This window comes from Microchirus variegatus, assembly GCF_963457635.1.
Source record: "Microchirus variegatus genome assembly, chromosome: 15".
NCBI classification, from domain to species: Eukaryota; Metazoa; Chordata; class Actinopteri; order Pleuronectiformes; family Soleidae; genus Microchirus; species Microchirus variegatus.
Window position 1 is genome coordinate 23,357,773 of NC_139816.1, and position 22,658 is coordinate 23,380,430.

Below are 22,658 nucleotides of genomic sequence, written 5' to 3' on the forward strand. Positions count from 1 at the left end.
AAATGAGCTTATCTCACTCTAATGTACACATAAACATAGAAAAACAGAAAACAAGTCCAAACAATGAAATAATTGCAACATTTTACACTGAGTGTCCAGAAGTAACATTGTAAAGATGTTATGTTCACTTTTTAAGGTTTATATCATGTGGCAGGAGAAAAAAAGGGAAAATCTCCAAATGAGCTTATCTCACTCTAATGTACACATAAACATAGAAAAACAGAAAACAAGTCCAAACAATGAAATAATTGCAACATTTTACACTGAGTGTCCACAAGTAACATTGTAAAGATGTTATGTTCACTTTTTAAGGTTTATATCATGTGGCAGGAGAAAAAAAGGGAAAATCTCCAAATGAGCTTATCTCACTCTAATGTACACATAAACATAGAAAAACAGAAAACAAGTCCAAACAATGAAAAAATTGTAAAATTTGACACTGAGTGTCCAGAAGTAACAATGTAAAGATGTTATGTTCACTTTTTAAGGTTTATATCATGTGGCAGGAGAAAAAAAGGGAAAATCTCCAAATGAGCCTAACTCACTCCAATGCGCACTTTAACATAGAAAAACAGAAAACAAGTCCAAACAATGAAAAAATTGTAAAATTTGACACTGAGTGTCCAGAAGTAACATTGTAAAGATGTTATGTTCACTTTTTAAGGTTTATATCATGTGGCAGGAGAAAAAAATGGAAAATCTCCAAATGAGCTTATCTCACTCTAATGTACACATAAACATAGAAAAACAGAAAACAAGTCCAAACAATGAAATAATTGCAACATTTTACACTGAGTGTCCAGAAGTAACATTGTAAAGATGTTATGTTCACTTTTTAAGGTTTATATCATGTGGCAGGAGAAAAAAAGGGAAAATCTCCAAATGAGCTTATCTCACTCTAATGTACACATAAACATAGAAAAACAGAAAACAAGTCCAAACAATGAAATAATTGCAACATTTTACACTGAGTGTCCACAAGTAACATTGTAAAGATGTTATGTTCACTTTTTAAGGTTTATATCATGTGGCAGGAGAAAAAAAGGGAAAATCTCCAAATGAGCTTATCTCACTCTAATGTACACATAAACATAGAAAAACAGAAAACAAGTCCAAACAATGAAATAATTGCAACATTTTACACTGAGTGTCCACAAGTAACATTGTAAAGATGTTATGTTCACTTTTTAAGGTTTATATCATGTGGCAGGAGAAAAAAAGGGAAAATCTCCAAATGAGCCTAACTCACTCCAATGCGCACTTTAACATACAAAAACAGAAAACAAGTCCAAACAATGAAAAAATTGTCAAATTTGACACTGAGTGTCCAGAAGTAACAATGTAAAGATGTTATGTTCACTTTTTAAGGTTTATATCATGTGGCAGGAGAAAAAAATGGAAAATCTCCAAATGAGCTTAACTCACTCTAATGCGAACTTTAACATAGAAAAACAGAAAACAAGTCCAAACAATGAAAAAATTGTAAAATTTGACACTGAGTGTCCAGAAGTAACATTGTAAAGATGTTATGTTCACTTTTTAAGGTTTATATCATGTGGCAGGAGAAAAAAATGGAAAATCTCCAAATGAGCTTATCTCACTCTAATGTACACATAAACATAGAAAAACAGAAAACAAGTCCAAACAATGAAATAATTGCAACATTTTACACTGAGTGTCCAGAAGTAACATTGTAAAGATGTTATGTTCACTTTTTAAGGTTTATATCATGTGGCAGGAGAAAAAAAGGGAAAATCTCCAAATGAGCTTATCTCACTCTAATGTACACATAAACATAGAAAAACAGAAAACAAGTCCAAACAATGAAATAATTGCAACATTTTACACTGAGTGTCCAGAAGTAACATTGTAAAGATGTTATGTTCACTTTTTAAGGTTTATATCATGTGGCAGGAGTAAAAAAGGGAAAATCTCCAAATGAGCTTAACTCACTCTAATGCGCACTTTAACATAGAAAAACAGAAAACAAGTCCTAACAATGAAAAAATTGTAAAATTTTACACTGAGTGTCCAGAAGTAACATTGTAAAGATGTTATGTTCACTTTTTAAGGTTTATATCATGTGGCAGGAGAAAAAAATGGAAAATCTCCAAATGAGCTTATCTCACTCTAATGTACACATAAACATAGAAAAACAGAAAACAAGTCCAAACAATGAAAAAATTGTAAAATTTGACACTGAGTGTCCAGAAGTAACAATGTAAAGATGTTATGTTCACTTTTTAAGGTTTATATCATGTGGCAGGAGAAAAAAATGGAAAATCTCCAAATGAGCTTAACTCACTCTAATGCGAACTTTAACATAGAAAAACAGAAAACAAGTCCAAACAATGAAAAAATTGTAAAATTTGACACTGAGTGTCCAGAAGTAACATTGTAAAGATGTTATGTTCACTTTTTAAGGTTTATATCATGTGGCAGGAGAAAAAAATGGAAAATCTCCAAATGAGCTTATCTCACTCTAATGTACACATAAACATAGAAAAACAGAAAACAAGTCCAAACAATGAAATAATTGCAACATTTTACACTGAGTGTCCAGAAGTAACATTGTAAAGATGTTATGTTCACTTTTTAAGGTTTATATCATGTGGCAGGAGAAAAAAAGGGAAAATCTCCAAATGAGCTTATCTCACTCTAATGTACACATAAACATAGAAAAACAGAAAACAAGTCCAAACAATGAAATAATTGCAACATTTTACACTGAGTGTCCAGAAGTAACATTGTAAAGATGTTATGTTCACTTTTTAAGGTTTATATCATGTGGCAGGAGAAAAAAATGGAAAATCTCCAAATGAGCTTATCTCACTCTAATGTACACATAAACATAGAAAAACAGAAAACAAGTCCAAACAATGAAATAATTGCAACATTTTACACTGAGTGTCCAGAAGTAACATTGTAAAGATGGTATGTTCACTTTTTAAGGTTTATATCATGTGGCAGGAGAAAAAAAGGGAAAATCTCCAAATGAGCTTATCTCACTCTAATGTACACATAAACATAGAAAAACAGAAAACAAGTCCAAACAATGAAATAATTGCAACATTTTACACTGAGTGTCCAGAAGTAACATTGTAAAGATGTTATGTTCACTTTTTAAGGTTTATATCATGTGGCAGGAGAAAAAAAGGGAAAATCTCCAAATGAGCTTATCTCACTCTAATGTACACATAAACATAGAAAAACAGAAAACAAGTCCAAACAATGAAATAATTGCAACATTTTACACTGAGTGTCCACAAGTAACATTGTAAAGATGTTATGTTCACTTTTTAAGGTTTATATCATGTGGCAGGAGAAAAAAAGGGAAAATCTCCAAATGAGCTTAACTCACTCTAATGTGCACTTTAACATAGAAAAACAGAAAACAAGTCCTAACAATGAAAAACTTGTAAAATTTGACACTGAGTGTCCAGAAGTAACAATGTAAAGATGTTATGTTCACTTTTTAAGGTTTATATCATGTGGCAGGAGAAAAAAATGGAAAATCTCCAAATGAGCTTAACTCACTCCAATGCGAACTTTAACATAGAAAAACAGAAAACAAGTCCAAACAATGAAAAAATTGTAAAATTTGACACTGAGTGTCCAGAAGTAACATTGTAAAGATGTTATGTTCACTTTTTAAGGTTTATATCATGTGGCAGGAGAAAAAAATGGAAAATCTCCAAATGAGCTTATCTCACTCTAATGTACACATAAACATAGAAAAACAGAAAACAAGTCCAAACAATGAAATAATTGCAACATTTTACACTGAGTGTCCAGAAGTAACATTGTAAAGATGTTATGTTCACTTTTTAAGGTTTATATCATGTGGCAGGAGAAAAAAAGGGAAAATCTCCAAATGAGCTTATCTCACTCTAATGTACACATAAACATAGAAAAACAGAAAACAAGTCCAAACAATGAAATAATTGCAACATTTTACACTGAGTGTCCACAAGTAACATTGTAAAGATGTTATGTTCACTTTTTAAGGTTTATATCATGTGGCAGGAGAAAAAAAGGGAAAATCTCCAAATGAGCCTAACTCACTCCAATGCGCACTTTAACATAGAAAAACAGAAAACAAGTCCAAACAATGAAAAAATTGTAAAATTTGACACTGTGTCCAGAAGTAACAATGTAAAGATGTTATGTTCACTTTTTAAGGTTTATATCATGTGGCAGGAGAAAAAAATGGAAAATCTCCAAATGAGCTTAACTCACTCTAATGCGAACTTTAACATAGAAAAACAGAAAACAAGTCCAAACAATGAAAAAATTGTAAAATTTGACACTGAGTGTCCAGAAGTAACATTGTAAAGATGTTATGTTCACTTTTTAAGGTTTATATCATGTGGCAGGAGAAAAAAATGGAAAATCTCCAAATGAGCTTATCTCACTCTAATGTACACATAAACATAGAAAAACAGAAAACAAGTCCAAACAATGAAATAATTGCAACATTTTACACTGAGTGTCCAGAAGTAACATTGTAAAGATGTTATGTTCACTTTTTAAGGTTTATATCATGTGGCAGGAGAAAAAAAGGGAAAATCTCCAAATGAGCTTATCTCACTCTAATGTACACATAAACATAGAAAAACAGAAAACAAGTCCAAACAATGAAATAATTGCAACATTTTACACTGAGTGTCCAGAAGTAACATTGTAAAGATGTTATGTTCACTTTTTAAGGTTTATATCATGTGGCAGGAGAAAAAAAGGGAAAATCTCCAAATGAGCTTAACTCACTCTAATGCGCACTTTAACATAGAAAAACAGAAAACAAGTCCTAACAATGAAAAAATTGTAAAATTTTACACTGAGTGTCCAGAAGTAACATTGTAAAGATGTTATGTTCACTTTTTAAGGTTTATATCATGTGGCAGGAGAAAAAAATGGAAAATCTCCAAATGAGCTTATCTCACTCTAATGTACACATAAACATAGAAAAACAGAAAACAAGTCCAAACAATGAAATAATTGCAACATTTTACACTGTGTCCAGAAGTAACATTGTAAAGATGGTATGTTCACTTTTTAAGGTTTATATCATGTGGCAGGAGAAAAAAAGGGAAAATCTCCAAATGAGCTTATCTCACTCTAATGTACACATAAACATAGAAAAACAGAAAACAAGTCCAAACAATGAAATAATTGCAACATTTTACACTGAGTGTCCAGAAGTAACATTGTAAAGATGTTATGTTCACTTTTTAAGGTTTATATCATGTGGCAGGAGAAAAAAAGGGAAAATCTCCAAATGAGCTTATCTCACTCTAATGTACACATAAACATAGAAAAACAGAAAACAAGTCCAAACAATGAAATAATTGCAACATTTTACACTGAGTGTCCAGATGTAACATTGTAAAGATGGTATGTTCACTTTTTAAGGTTTATATCATGTGGCAGGAGAAAAAAATGGAAAATCTCCAAATGAGCTTATCTCACTCTAATGTACACATAAACATAGAAAAACAGAAAACAAGTCCAAACAATGAAATAATTGCAACATTTTACACTGAGTGTCCAGAAGTAACATTGTAAAGATGTTATGTTCACTTTTTAAGGTTTATATCATGTGGCAGGAGAAAAAAAGGGAAAATCTCCAAATGAGCTTATCTCACTCTAATGTACACATAAACATAGAAAAACAGAAAACAAGTCCAAACAATGAAATAATTGCCACATTTTACACTGAGTGTCCACAAGTAACATTGTAAAGATGTTATGTTCACTTTTTAAGGTTTATATCATGTGGCAGGAGAAAAAAAGGGAAAATCTCCAAATGAGCCTAACTCACTCCAATGCGCACTTTAACATAGAAAAACAGAAAACAAGTCCAAACAATGAAAAAATTGTAAAATTTGACACTGAGTGTCCAGAAGTAACAATGTAAAGATGTTATGTTCACTTTTTAAGGTTTATATCATGTGGCAGGAGAAAAAAATGGAAAATCTCCAAATGAGCTTAACTCACTCCAATGCGAACTTTAACATAGAAAAACAGAAAACAAGTCCAAACAATGAAAAAATTGTAAAATTTGACACTGAGTGTCCAGAAGTAACATTGTAAAGATGTTATGTTCACTTTTTAAGGTTTATATCATGTGGCAGGAGAAAAAAATGGAAAATCTCCAAATGAGCTTATCTCACTCTAATGTACACATAAACATAGAAAAACAGAAAACAAGTCCAAACAATGAAATAATTGCAACATTTTACACTGAGTGTCCAGAAGTAACATTGTAAAGATGTTATGTTCACTTTTTAAGGTTTATATCATGTGGCAGGAGAAAAAAAGGGAAAATCTCCAAATGAGCTTATCTCACTCTAATGTACACATAAACATAGAAAAACAGAAAACAAGTCCAAACAATGAAATAATTGCAACATTTTACACTGAGTGTCCAGAAGTAACATTGTAAAGATGTTATGTTCACTTTTTAAGGTTTATATCATGTGGCAGGAGAAAAAAAGGGAAAATCTCCAAATGAGCTTATCTCACTCTAATGTACACATAAACATAGAAAAACAGAAAACAAGTCCAAACAATGAAATAATTGCAACATTTTACACTGAGTGTCCACAAGTAACATTGTAAAGATGTTATGTTCACTTTTTAAGGTTTATATCATGTGGCAGGAGAAAAAAAGGGAAAATCTCCAAATGAGCCTAACTCACTCCAATGCGCACTTTAACATAGAAAAACAGAAAACAAGTCCAAACAATGAAAAAATTGTAAAATTTGACACTGAGTGTCCAGAAGTAACAATGTAAAGATGTTATGTTCACTTTTTAAGGTTTATATCATGTGGCAGGAGAAAAAAATGGAAAATCTCCAAATGAGCTTAACTCACTCCAATGCGAACTTTAACATAGAAAAACAGAAAACAAGTCCAAACAATGAAAAAATTGTAAAATTTGACACTGAGTGTCCAGAAGTAACATTGTAAAGATGTTATGTTCACTTTTTAAGGTTTATATCATGTGGCAGGAGAAAAAAATGGAAAATCTCCAAATGAGCTTATCTCACTCTAATGTACACATAAACATAGAAAAACAGAAAACAAGTCCAAACAATGAAATAATTGCAACATTTTACACTGAGTGTCCAGAAGTAACATTGTAAAGATGTTATGTTCACTTTTTAAGGTTTATATCATGTGGCAGGAGAAAAAAAGGGAAAATCTCCAAATGAGCTTATCTCACTCTAATGTACACATAAACATAGAAAAACAGAAAACAAGTCCAAACAATGAAATAATTGCAACATTTTACACTGAGTGTCCACAAGTAACATTGTAAAGATGTTATGTTCACTTTTTAAGGTTTATATCATGTGGCAGGAGAAAAAAAGGGAAAATCTCCAAATGAGCTTATCTCACTCTAATGTACACATAAACATAGAAAAACAGAAAACAAGTCCAAACAATGAAATAATTGCAACATTTTACACTGAGTGTCCAGAAGTAACATTGTAAAGATGTTATGTTCACTTTTTAAGGTTTATATCATGTGGCAGGAGTAAAAAAGGGAAAATCTCCAAATGAGCTTAACTCACTCTAATGCGCACTTTAACATAGAAAACAGAAAACAAGTCCTAACAATGAAAAAATTGTAAAATTTTACACTGAGTGTCCAGAAGTAACATTGTAAAGATGTTATGTTCACTTTTTAAGGTTTATATCATGTGGCAGGAGAAAAAAATGGAAAATCTCCAAATGAGCTTATCTCACTCTAATGTACACATAAACATAGAAAAACAGAAAACAAGTCCAAACAATGAAAAAATTGTAAAATTTGACACTGAGTGTCCAGAAGTAACAATGTAAAGATGTTATGTTCACTTTTTAAGGTTTATATCATGTGGCAGGAGAAAAAAATGGAAAATCTCCAAATGAGCTTAACTCACTCTAATGCGAACTTTAACATAGAAAAACAGAAAACAAGTCCAAACAATGAAAAAATTGTAAAATTTGACACTGAGTGTCCAGAAGTAACATTGTAAAGATGTTATGTTCACTTTTTAAGGTTTATATCATGTGGCAGGAGAAAAAAATGGAAAATCTCCAAATGAGCTTATCTCACTCTAATGTACACATAAACATAGAAAAACAGAAAACAAGTCCAAACAATGAAATAATTGCAACATTTTACACTGAGTGTCCAGAAGTAACATTGTAAAGATGTTATGTTCACTTTTTAAGGTTTATATCATGTGGCAGGAGAAAAAAAGGGAAAATCTCCAAATGAGCTTATCTCACTCTAATGTACACATAAACATAGAAAAACAGAAAACAAGTCCAAACAATGAAATAATTGCAACATTTTACACTGAGTGTCCAGAAGTAACATTGTAAAGATGTTATGTTCACTTTTTAAGGTTTATATCATGTGGCAGGAGAAAAAAAGGGAAAATCTCCAAATGAGCTTAACTCACTCTAATGCGCACTTTAACATAGAAAAACAGAAAACAAGTCCTAACAATGAAAAAATTGTAAAATTTTACACTGAGTGTCCAGAAGTAACATTGTAAAGATGTTATGTTCACTTTTTAAGGTTTATATCATGTGGCAGGAGAAAAAAATGGAAAATCTCCAAATGAGCTTATCTCACTCTAATGTACACATAAACATAGAAAAACAGAAAACAAGTCCAAACAATGAAATAATTGCAACATTTTACACTGAGTGTCCAGAAGTAACATTGTAAAGATGGTATGTTCACTTTTTAAGGTTTATATCATGTGGCAGGAGAAAAAAAGGGAAAATCTCCAAATGAGCTTATCTCACTCTAATGTACACATAAACATAGAAAAACAGAAAACAAGTCCAAACAATGAAATAATTGCAACATTTTACACTGAGTGTCCAGAAGTAACATTGTAAAGATGTTATGTTCACTTTTTAAGGTTTATATCATGTGGCAGGAGAAAAAAAGGGAAAATCTCCAAATGAGCTTATCTCACTCTAATGTACACATAAACATAGAAAAACAGAAAACAAGTCCAAACAATGAAATAATTGCAACATTTTACACTGAGTGTCCACAAGTAACATTGTAAAGATGTTATGTTCACTTTTTAAGGTTTATATCATGTGGCAGGAGAAAAAAAGGGAAAATCTCCAAATGAGCTTAACTCACTCTAATGTGCACTTTAACATAGAAAAACAGAAAACAAGTCCTAACAATGAAAAACTTGTAAAATTTTACACTGAGTGTCCAGAAGTAACATTGTAAAGATGTTATGTTCACTTTTTAAGGTTTATATCATGTGGCAGGAGAAAAAAATGGAAAATCTCCAAATGAGCTTATCTCACTCTAATGTACACATAAACATAGAAAAACAGAAAACAAGTCCAAACAATGAAATAATTGCAAAATTTTACACTGAGTGTCCAGATGTAACATTGTAAAGATGGTATGTTCACTTTTTAAGGTTTATATCATGTGGCAGGAGAAAAAAATGGAAAATCTCCAAATGAGCTTATCTCACTCTAATGTACACATAAACATAGAAAAACAGAAAACAAGTCCAAACAATGAAATAATTGCCACATTTTACACTGAGTGTCCACAAGTAACATTGTAAAGATGTTATGTTCACTTTTTAAGGTTTATATCATGTGGCAGGAGAAAAAAAGGGAAAATCTCCAAATGAGCCTAACTCACTCCAATGCGCACTTTAACATAGAAAAACAGAAAACAAGTCCAAACAATGAAAAAATTGTAAAATTTGACACTGAGTGTCCAGAAGTAACAATGTAAAGATGTTATGTTCACTTTTTAAGGTTTATATCATGTGGCAGGAGAAAAAAATGGAAAATCTCCAAATGAGCTTAACTCACTCCAATGCGAACTTTAACATAGAAAAACAGAAAACAAGTCCAAACAATGAAAAAATTGTAAAATTTGACACTGAGTGTCCAGAAGTAACATTGTAAAGATGTTATGTTCACTTTTTAAGGTTTATATCATGTGGCAGGAGAAAAAAATGGAAAATCTCCAAATGAGCTTATCTCACTCTAATGTACACATAAACATAGAAAAACAGAAAACAAGTCCAAACAATGAAATAATTGCAACATTTTACACTGAGTGTCCAGAAGTAACATTGTAAAGATGTTATGTTCACTTTTTAAGGTTTATATCATGTGGCAGGAGAAAAAAAGGGAAAATCTCCAAATGAGCTTATCTCACTCTAATGTACACATAAACATAGAAAAACAGAAAACAAGTCCAAACAATGAAATAATTCCAACATTTTACACTGAGTGTCCACAAGTAACATTGTAAAGATGTTATGTTCACTTTTTAAGGTTTATATCATGTGGCAGGAGAAAAAAAGGGAAAATCTCCAAATGAGCCTAACTCACTCCAATGCGCACTTTAACATAGAAAAACAGAAAACAAGTCCAAACAATGAAAAAATTGTAAAATTTGACACTGAGTGTCCAGAAGTAACAATGTAAAGATGTTATGTTCACTTTTTAAGGTTTATATCATGTGGCAGGAGAAAAAAATGGAAAATCTCCAAATGAGCTTAACTCACTCTAATGCGAACTTTAACATAGAAAAACAGAAAACAAGTCCAAACAATGAAAAATTTGTAAAATTTGACACTGAGTGTCCAGAAGTAACATTGTAAAGATGTTATGTTCACTTTTTAAGGTTTATATCATGTGGCAGGAGAAAAAAATGGAAAATCTCCAAATGAGCTTATCTCACTCTAATGTACACATAAACATAGAAAAACAGAAAACAAGTCCAAACAATGAAATAATTGCAACATTTTACACTGAGTGTCCAGAAGTAACATTGTAAAGATGTTATGTTCACTTTTTAAGGTTTATATCATGTGGCAGGAGAAAAAAAGGGAAAATCTCCAAATGAGCTTAACTCACTCTAATGCGCACTTTAACATAGAAAAACAGAAAACAAGTCCTAACAATGAAAAAATTGTAAAATTTTACACTGAGTGTCCAGAAGTAACATTGTAAAGATGTTATGTTCACTTTTTAAGGTTTATATCATGTGGCAGGAGAAAAAAATGGAAAATCTCCAAATGAGCTTATCTCACTCTAATGTACACATAAACATAGAAAAACAGAAAACAAGTCCAAACAATGAAATAATTGCAACATTTTACACTGTGTCCAGAAGTAACATTGTAAAGATGTTATGTTCACTTTTTAAGGTTTATATCATGTGGCAGGAGAAAAAAAGGGAAAATCTCCAAATGAGCTTATCTCACTCTAATGTACACATAAACATAGAAAAACAGAAAACAAGTCCAAACAATGAAATAATTGCAACATTTTACACTGAGTGTCCAGAAGTAACATTGTAAAGATGTTATGTTCACTTTTTAAGGTTTATATCATGTGGCAGGAGAAAAAAAGGGAAAATCTCCAAATGAGCTTAACTCACTCTAATGCGCACTTTAACATAGAAAAACAGAAAACAAGTCCTAACAATGAAAAAATTGTAAAATTTTACACTGAGTGTCCAGAAGTAACATTGTAAAGATGTTATGTTCACTTTTTAAGGTTTATATCATGTGGCAGGAGAAAAAAATGGAAAATCTCCAAATGAGCTTATCTCACTCTAATGTACACATAAACATAGAAAAACAGAAAACAAGTCCAAACAATGAAATAATTGCAACATTTTACACTGTGTCCAGAAGTAACATTGTAAAGATGTTATGTTCACTTTTTAAGGTTTATATCATGTGGCAGGAGAAAAAAAGGGAAAATCTCCAAATGAGCTTATCTCACTCTAATGTACACATAAACATAGAAAAACAGAAAACAAGTCCAAACAATGAAATAATTGCAACATTTTACACTGAGTGTCCAGAAGTAACATTGTAAAGATGTTATGTTCACTTTTTAAGGTTTATATCATGTGGCAGGAGAAAAAAAGGGAAAATCTCCAAATGAGCTTATCTCACTCTAATGTACACATAAACATAGAAAAACAGAAAACAAGTCCAAACAATGAAATAATTGCAACATTTTACACTGAGTGTCCACAAGTAACATTGTAAAGATGTTATGTTCACTTTTTAAGGTTTATATCATGTGGCAGGAGAAAAAAAGGGAAAATCTCCAAATGAGCCTAACTCACTCCAATGCGCACTTTAACATAGAAAAACAGAAAACAAGTCCAAACAATGAAAAAATTGTAAAATTTGACACTGAGTGTCCAGAAGTAACAATGTAAAGATGTTATGTTCACTTTTTAAGGTTTATATCATGTGGCAGGAGAAAAAAATGGAAAATCTCCAAATGAGCTTAACTCACTCCAATGCGAACTTTAACATAGAAAAACAGAAAACAAGTCCAAACAATGAAAAAATTGTAAAATTTGACACTGAGTGTCCAGAAGTAACATTGTAAAGATGTTATGTTCACTTTTTAAGGTTTATATCATGTGGCAGGAGAAAAAAATGGAAAATCTCCAAATGAGCTTATCTCACTCTAATGTACACATAAACATAGAAAAACAGAAAACAAGTCCAAACAATGAAATAATTGCAACATTTTACACTGAGTGTCCAGAAGTAACATTGTAAAGATGTTATGTTCACTTTTTAAGGTTTATATCATGTGGCAGGAGAAAAAAAGGGAAAATCTCCAAATGAGCTTATCTCACTCTAATGTACACATAAACATTGAAAAACAGAAAACAAGTCCAAACAATGAAATAATTGCAACATTTTACACTGAGTGTCCAGAAGTAACATTGTAAAGATGTTATGTTCACTTTTTAAGGTTTATATCATGTGGCAGGAGAAAAAAAGGGAAAATCTCCAAATGAGCTTAACTCACTCTAATGTGCACTTTAACATAGAAAAACAGAAAACAAGTCCTAACAATGAAAAAATTGTAAAATTTTACACTGAGTGTCCAGAAGTAACATTGTAAAGATGTTATGTTCACTTTTTAAGGTTTATATCATGTGGCAGGAGAAAAAAATGGAAAATCTCCAAATGAGCTTATCTCACTCTAATGTACACATAAACATAGAAAAACAGAAAACAAGTCCAAACAATGAAATAATTGCAACATTTTACACTGAGTGTCCAGATGTAACATTGTAAAGATGGTATGTTCACTTTTTAAGGTTTATATCATGTGGCAGGAGAAAAAAATGGAAAATCTCCAAATGAGCTTATCTCACTCTAATGTACACATAAACATAGAAAAACAGAAAACAAGTCCAAACAATGAAATAATTGCAACATTTTACACTGAGTGTCCAGAAGTAACATTGTAAAGATGTTATGTTCACTTTTTAAGGTTTATATCATGTGGCAGGAGAAAAAAAGGGAAAATCTCCAAATGAGCTTATCTCACTCTAATGTACACATAAACATAGAAAAACAGAAAACAAGTCCAAACAATGAAATAATTGCCACATTTTACACTGAGTGTCCACAAGTAACATTGTAAAGATGTTATGTTCACTTTTTAAGGTTTATATCATGTGGCAGGAGAAAAAAAGGGAAAATCTCCAAATGAGCCTAACTCACTCCAATGCGCACTTTAACATAGAAAAACAGAAAACAAGTCCAAACAATGAAAAAATTGTCAAATTTGACACTGAGTGTCCAGAAGTAACAATGTAAAGATGTTATGTTCACTTTTTAAGGTTTATATCATGTGGCAGGAGAAAAAAATGGAAAATCTCCAAATGAGCTTAACTCACTCCAATGCGAACTTTAACATAGAAAAACAGAAAACAAGTCCAAACAATGAAAAAATTGTAAAATTTGACACTGAGTGTCCAGAAGTAACATTGTAAAGATGTTATGTTCACTTTTTAAGGTTTATATCATGTGGCAGGAGAAAAAAATGGAAAATCTCCAAATGAGCTTAACTCACTCTGATGAACACATAAACATAGAAAAACAGAAAACAAGTCCAAACAATGAAATAATTGCAACATTGTACACTGAGTGTCCAGAAGTAACATTGTAAAGATGTTATGTTCACTTTTTAAGGTTTATATCATGTGGCAGGAGAAAAAAAGGGAAAATCTCCAAATGAGCCTAACTCACTCCAATGCGCACTTTAACATAGAAAAACAGAAAACAAGTCCAAACAATGAAATAATTGTAAAATTTGACACTGAGTGTCCAGAAGTAACAATGTAAAGATGTTATGTTCACTTTTTAAGGTTTATATCATGTGGCAGGAGAAAAAAATGGAAAATCTCCAAATGAGCTTATCTCACTCTAATGTACACATAAACATAGAAAAACAGAAAACAAGTCCAAACAATGAAATAATTGCAACATTTTACACTGAGTGTCCAGAAGTAACATTGTAAAGATGTTATGTTCACTTTTTAAGGTTTATATCATGTGGCAGGAGAAAAAAAGGGAAAATCTCCAAATGAGCTTATCTCACTCTAATGTACACATAAACATAGAAAAACAGAAAACAAGTCCAAACAATGAAATAATTGCAACATTTTACACTGAGTGTCCAGAAGTAACATTGTAAAGATGTTATGTTCACTTTTTAAGGTTTATATCATGTGGCAGGAGAAAAAAAGGGAAAATCTCCAAATGAGCTTATCTCACTCTAATGTACACATAAACATAGAAAAACAGAAAACAAGTCTGTTACGTTTCCCTTTAAAGGGGAAACCTAGATCTTTAGGGAGTTGGACCCGAATGCAGAGCAGGACACAGGCGAGTATATATATATAATAATATTTATTAAGAACGAGAACATAAATATATATCTATATATATAAACACAAATACACGCGCTAGAGAGGGTGTAGAATGTGACAGTATAAGAGAGGGTGAAACAGCAGCAGACCAGATCCTCAGTGACTCCTTCGTGGCAAACACAGTTCGTTCTTTCACGTTCCCACGGAACGGACTCACTCGAGATGTACAGCGAGGAGGGGGTGATGATCCACGAAGGTTGAGGAGAGGTGAAGCCGCGTCGTCGTGGTGGAAGAGACGAATGCGGTAGAGAAAAACAGGAGTAGGCGATTCCAGGAGTAGTAGGAAATCCGCGGAGACTCGGTGTTCTTCTCTCGGCAGGAGACGTGGAGACCTGAATACGGAGATTGAGGTGAGTACTGGAAACGTCAGGAATTCTAGTAGCGTAGTATGAAAGCATTTACCAGCTAAGCGAAAACGTGGAACTGACACCAGAGAGACGCGAAGTCCCGCCTTATATGCCCGGATGATTGCTGATCAGGCGCAGCTGGGCAGGAACTGCGCAGGTGGACGTCATCTCTGGCGTCATGTGGGAACTGGGTCAACCACGCCCCCTGCAGGGTGAACACAGAGAGAAGAACAGAGAGCAGCAGGCAACAACAACAATAAAAATAGACGCCATGAAATGTGGATCGTGACAGTACCTCCCCCTCAACGGGCGCCACCTGGCGCCAAGGCAGGAACATCTGGGTGGTCACGGTGGAAGTCCTGGATCAGCGTCTGGTCCAGGATGAAGTGGCGTGGAACCCATGACCTCTCCTCCGGACCGTACCCCTCCCAATCGACCAAGTACTGGTGTCCCCGGCCGCGTCTGCGAATATTCAAAATTCGGTTAACTGTAAAGGCCTCACCGCCTTCGATCATCCTGGGTGGTGGAGGGGGGTCAGAGGGAGGAACCAGGTCCGACTCGATCACAGGTTTCAAGAGTGACACATGGAACGTCGGGTGAATCTTCAGGGATTGGGGTAACTTGAGGCGAACGGAGGTGGCGTTGATGACCTTGTCGACTGGGAAGGGGCCGATGAACTTCGGAGCCAGTTTTCGGGATTCTACCTGTAGAGGGAGGTCCTTTGAGGAGAGCCAAACCTTTTGGCCGGGTAAGTATTCAGGGGCGGGGATGCGATGGCGATTAGCTTGCTTCTGGGATTGGAGTGACGCTTTTTCGAGGGATGCTCTGACCTCTACCCACACAGCCTGGCAGCGTTCCATGTTGGCCTGGACTGACGGAACCGCTACCTCCCTCTCCTGGAAGTCGAAGAGTGGAGGCTGGTAGCCCAGGGAAGCCATAAATGGGGAGACGCCAGTAGAAGCCGAGGTGAGAGAATTATGTGCGTATTCTATCCATGGGAGGACACTGCTCCAGTCTTCAGGGTGGCGAGCGGCGACACAACGTAGCGCCACTTCCATGCTCTGATTAGCCCTTTCCGTTTGGCCGTTGGACTGAGGATGGTATCCGGATGAAAGACTGACGGACGCCCCCAGTGCCGTACAAAAAGCCTTCCAGACCTGGGAGGAGAATTGAGGCCCACGGTCTGAGACGATGTCCATAGGGAAACCATGGATCCGGAATACGTGTTGGACCAACGTCTCGGCTGTTTCCATGGCAGAGGGGAGGGCAGGGAGGGGGATGTAATGAACCGACTTGGAGAATCGGTCTACGACAGTGAGGACAGTCGTGTTGTTATTGGAGGGGGGGAGTCCAGTGACGAAATCAACGGCGATATGAGACCAGGGGCGATGGGGAATGGGCAGGGGATGCAGGAGTCCAGCAGGCGGGCGATTCGACGACTTGCCTCTCGAACAGATGGGGCATGCTGAGACAAATGTGGCGACATCCAGGGACATGGTGGGCCACCAGAAGCGTTGTTTCAGGAATTGGAGTGTGCGCGCAGAACCAGGATGACAAACCAGCCTAGAGGAGTGACCCCATTGGAGAACTTCCGAGCGGGTAGCCTCTGGGACGAAGAGGCGGTCAGGAGGTCCTCCTCCGGGATCAGGTTCGGTCAGCTGGGCCTCGCGGACTCTTGTTTCCACCGGCCATGTAGCAGCGCCCAGAATGCAAGACGGTGGTAGGATGGTCCCCGGTTCCAGCTCCGGAGGATCTGGTGAGTAGAGTCGAGAAAGTGCATCAGGTTTCACATTCCGGGAACCAGGGCGGAAAGTCAATGAGAATTTGAAGCGGCCTAGGAACAGAGCCCAGCGAGCTTGGCGAGAGTTCAGGCGACGGGCGTTCTGGAGGTAGGCCAAGTTCTTATGGTCGGTCCATACTATGAAAGGTAGGGCGGTCCCCTCCAGCCAGTGTCGCCACTCTTGCAGTGCCAAGACCACGGCCAGGAGTTCCTTATTTCCGACATCGTAATTCTTCTCCGCAGGGGATAATCGGCGACTGAAGAAGGCGCAGGGGTGGAGTTTCTGGTCGTTGTGGTCTCGCTGGGAGAGGACCGCCCCTACCCCGGTGTCAGAAGCGTCGACCTCGACCACGAACTGGAGCTCAGGATCCGGATGGGAGAGGATAGGGGCTGAGGTGAACATCTCCTTCAGGCGGAGGAAAGCAGTCTCGGCATCATTGGACCACAGGAACGCCTGTTTGGGAGAGGTAAGTCTGGTAAGAGGTTCAGCAATACGGCTGTAATTCTTTATAAATCTTCTGTAGAAATTAGAAAAACCCAAGAAGCGTTGTAGCTGCTTCCGGATGGTGGGTGTCGGCCAGTCTTTGACTGCAGAGATCTTAGTAGGATCTGGTGCAAGACTGCCTTGCTCAACAATAAAACCAAGAAATGGTACCGATTTTGCGTGAAACATGCACTTCTCGGCCTTCACGAACAGTTTGTTCTCTAAGAGTCTCTGTAACACCAGTCGGACATGCTGGACGTGTTCCTCTTCAGTCTCAGAAAATATCAGGATGTCGTCCAGATAAACAAAGAGGAATTTGTCCAGCATGTCGCGCAAAATGTCATTAGCCAGGTGTTGGAATACTGCAGGGGCGTTAGTGAGGCCAAAAGGCATGACCAAATATTCAAAATGTCCCATGGGAGTGTTAAACGCCGTCTTCCACTCATCCCCCTCTCTGATACGAACCAGGTGATAAGCATTGCGCAAGTCGAGCTTGGAAAAGATTCTGGCCTTACTGAGGGGGTTAAAGGCGGCGTCTAGAAGAGGGAGTGCGTAACGATTCTTCACCGTTATATCATTTAGCCCACGATAGTCAATGCATGGACGAAGGGATCCGTCCTTCTTTTCTACGAAGAAAAATCCTGCCCCTACAGGAGAAGATGAGGGGCGAATGAGACCTGTAGACAATGACTGGTTGATATAATCGTTCATGCTTTGATGTTCGGAGCGTGAGAGGTTGTAAAGTCTTCTGGAAGGAAGAGTGGCGCCAGGCAGGAGATCAATGGCGCAGTCGTAAGGACGATGAGGGGGTAACGAGAGGGCCCGATCCTTGGAGAATGCCTCCGACAGGTCGTGATAACTCTCTGGGACGCCGGAGAGGTCGGGGGGCACTGGTGGGACGTCGGCCGTTCTCTGTGGCGAAGGTAGAGCAGATCTGAGGCAGCGGGAATGGCACGGAATACTCCAGCTGGACAACCGACCCGAGGACCAGTCGAAGGAGGGGTTGTGAAGCGACAGCCACGGAAGACCCAGGATCACTGACGCGGAGGAAGCAGGAATGAGGAACAACTGGATCTCCTCGACGTGATTCCCAGACAAGACCAAGGTGAGGGGAATGGTGCGAAGAGTCACTTCAGCCAACCGATTTCCGTTGAGGTCCGAGATGATCTTGGGTTGCGGCAGGGATATCGTAGGGATGCCAGCCTGTTCTGCCAGATGCGTGTCGATGAAGCTTTCGTCGGCTCCGGAATCCACCAGGCATGTGGTGGAAAAACAGTCTTGGTTCCAGCGAAGTTGAGCCTTCAGGGATACCCGGGTAGGTGCAGGACAGGAGATGGTCCTGCTCACCAGCACTCCTGCGTGCGCTGGTGAGCTCAGGCTTTTGGGCGATGTGTACAGTACGACATGACGTGACCAGCCTGTCCGCAGTATAAACAAACCCCGGACTGTAACCGTCGTCTTCTCTCCGTGGGCGACAAACGTGTTCGCCCCAGCTGCATGGGTTCAGGAAGGCTAACCACGTTAGCAGGAGAGAAAGGCAGAGAAGAAGAGACGGAAGAATGTGGGGTATCAGGGGTACGAACAGTAGGATGACGACGTCTATCCATCCGTCTCTCACGGAGTCTACAGTCAATGCGAATGGCTAGTTCGATTAACACTTCAAGATGGGGTGCTATATCGCGAGTAGCTAATTCGTCCCGTAGTTCGTCTGTAAGCCCACGTAAGAAAATGGCCCTTAAAGCCGCGTCATTCCACCCACTCTCTGATGCTAATATGCGAAAACTGACGGCAAAATCAGCGGCAGATGAGTTACCCTGTTTCAATGAAAGTAGTTGGTTTGAAATGTCACTATTCTGAAACGTTTGATCGAAAACCCGGCTTAACTCCGTAGCAAACGTAGTATATGAGATGGAGCGGTGGTGATCATCTTTAAGGAAGGCCGTGGCCCACTGAGCGGCTCTACCAGTTAGCAGGTTTACTACGAACGCGATCCTAGCATGACTTGTAGGATAAGTGCTAGGTTGTAGGTCAAAAACCAGTGAGCATTGAAACAGGAAACTTGCACATTTATTAAGTTCCCCCGAAAATCGTTCGGGGGTAGGAACAAATGGTTCGCGGGAAGCTAGCGCGGGGGCTAACGTAGGGGTAGCTGCTGGAGAAGGAGCAGGCAGTGGAACAGGTAACCCGGAAGTTAGCAGCGGCTGAATGCTAGCAGTTAGCTCACGAACGGCGTTGGCTACGTCTCTTAGCAGGCCCTCGTGTCTGCGTATGGCCTCGCCGTGAGAAGTTAACGCCTGGTGTATCAAGTCCCTGTCTGCCGGGTCCATAGTTGGTCAGTTCCAACTGTTACGTTTCCCTTTAAAGGGGAAACCTAGATCTTTAGGGAGTTGGACCCGAATGCAGAGCAGGACACAGGCGAGTATATATATATAATAATATTTATTAAGAACGAGAACATAAATATATATCTATATATATAAACACAAATACACGCGCTAGAGAGGGTGTAGAATGTGACAGTATAAGAGAGGGTGAAACAGCAGCAGACCAGATCCTCAGTGACTCCTTCGTGGCAAACACAGTTCGTTCTTTCACGTTCCCACGGAACGGACTCACTCGAGATGTACAGCGAGGAGGGGGTGATGATCCACGAAGGTTGAGGAGAGGTGAAGCCGCGTCGTCGTGGTGGAAGAGACGAATGCGGTAGAGAAAAACAGGAGTAGGCGATTCCAGGAGTAGTAGGAAATCCGCGGAGACTCGGTGTTCTTCTCTCGGCAGGAGACGTGGAGACCTGAATACGGAGATTGAGGTGAGTACTGGAAACGTCAGGAATTCTAGTAGCGTAGTATGAAAGCATTTACCAGCTAAGCGAAAACGTGGAACTGACACCAGAGAGACGCGAAGTCCCGCCTTATATGCCCGGATGATTGCTGATCAGGCGCAGCTGGGCAGGAACTGCGCAGGTGGACGTCATCTCTGGCGTCATGTGGGAACTGGGTCAACCACGCCCCCTGCAGGGTGAACACAGAGAGAAGAACAGAGAGCAGCAGGCAACAACAACAATAAAAATAGACGCCATGAAATGTGGATCGTGACAAAGTCCAAACAATGAAATAATTGCAACATTTTACACTGAGTGTCCAGAAGTAACATTGTAAAGATGTTATGTTCACTTTTTAAGGTTTATATCATGTGGCAGGAGAAAAAAAGGGAAAATCTCCAAATGAGCTTAACTCACTCTAATGTGCACTTTAACATAGAAAAACAGAAAACAAGTCCTTACAATGAAAAAATTGTAAAATTTTACACTGAGTGTCCAGAAGTAACATTGTAAAGATGTTATGTTCACTTTTTAAGGTTTATATCATGTGGCAGGAGAAAAAAATGGAAAATCTCCAAATGAGCTTATCTCACTCTAATGTACACATAAACATAGAAAAACAGAAAACAAGTCCAAACAATGAAATAATTGCAACATTTTACACTGAGTGTCCAGATGTAACATTGTAAAGATGGTATGTTCACTTTTTAAGGTTTATATCATGTGGCAGGAGAAAAAAATGGAAAATCTCCAAATGAGCTTATCTCACTCTAATGTACACATAAACATAGAAAAACAGAAAACAAGTCCAAACAATGAAATAATTGCAACATTTTACACTGAGTGTCCAGAAGTAACATTGTAAAGATGTTATGTTCACTTTTTAAGGTTTATATCATGTGGCAGGAGAAAAAAAGGGAAAATCTCCAAATGAGCTTATCTCACTCTAATGTACACATAAACATAGAAAAACAGAAAACAAGTCCAAACAATGAAATAATTGCCACATTTTACACTGAGTGTCCACAAGTAACATTGTAAAGATGTTATGTTCACTTTTTAAGGTTTATATCATGTGGCAGGAGAAAAAAAGGGAAAATCTCCAAATGAGCCTAACTCACTCCAATGCGCACTTTAACATAGAAAAACAGAAAACAAGTCCAAACAATGAAAAAATTGTAAAATTTGACACTGAGTGTCCAGAAGTAACAATGTAAAGATGTTATGTTCACTTTTTAAGGTTTATATCATGTGGCAGGAGAAAAAAATGGAAAATCTCCAAATGAGCTTAACTCACTCCAATGCGAACTTTAACATAGAAAAACAGAAAACAAGTCCAAACAATGAAAAAATTGTAAAATTTGACACTGAGTGTCCAGAAGTAACATTGTAAAGATGTTATGTTCACTTTTTAAGGTTTATATCATGTGGCAGGAGAAAAAAATGGAAAATCTCCAAATGAGCTTATCTCACTCTAATGTACACATAAACATAGAAAAACAGAAAACAAGTTCAAACAATGAAATAATTGCAACATTTTACACTGAGTGTCCAGAAGTAACATTGTAAAGATGTTATGTTCACTTTTTAAGGTTTATATCATGTGGCAGGAGAAAAAAAGGGAAAATCTCCAAATGAGCTTAACTCACTCTAATGTGCACTTTAACATAGAAAAACAGAAAACAAGTCCTAACAATGAAAAAATTGTAAAATTTTACACTGAGTGTCCAGAAGTAACATTGTAAAGATGTTATGTTCACTTTTTAAGGTTTATATCATGTGGCAGGAGAAAAAAATGGAAAATCTCCAAATGAGCTTATCTCACTCTAATGTACACATAAACATAGAAAAACAGAAAACAAGTCCAAACAATGAAATAATTGCAACATTTTACACTGAGTGTCCAGATGTAACATTGTAAAGATGGTATGTTCACTTTTTAAGGTTTATATCATGTGGCAGGAGAAAAAAATGGAAAATCTCCAAATGAGCTTATCTCACTCTAATGTACACATAAACATAGAAAAACAGAAAACAAGTCCAAACAATGAAATAATTGCAACATTTTACACTGAGTGTCCAGAAGTAACATTGTAAAGATGGTATGTTCACTTTTTAAGGTTTATATCATGTGGCAGGAGAAAAAAATGGAAAATCTCCAAATGAGCTTATCTCACTCTAATGTACACATAAACATAGAAAAACAGAAAACAAGTCCAAACAATGAAATAATTGCAACATTTTACACTGAGTGTCCAGAAGTAACATTGTAAAGATGTTATGTTCACTTTTTAAGGTTTATATCATGTGGCAGGAGAAAAAAAGGGAAAATCTCCAAATGAGCTTATCTCACTCTAATGTACACATAAACATAGAAAAACAGAAAACAAGTCCAAACAATGAAATAATTGCCACATTTTACACTGAGTGTCCACAAGTAACATTGTAAAGATGT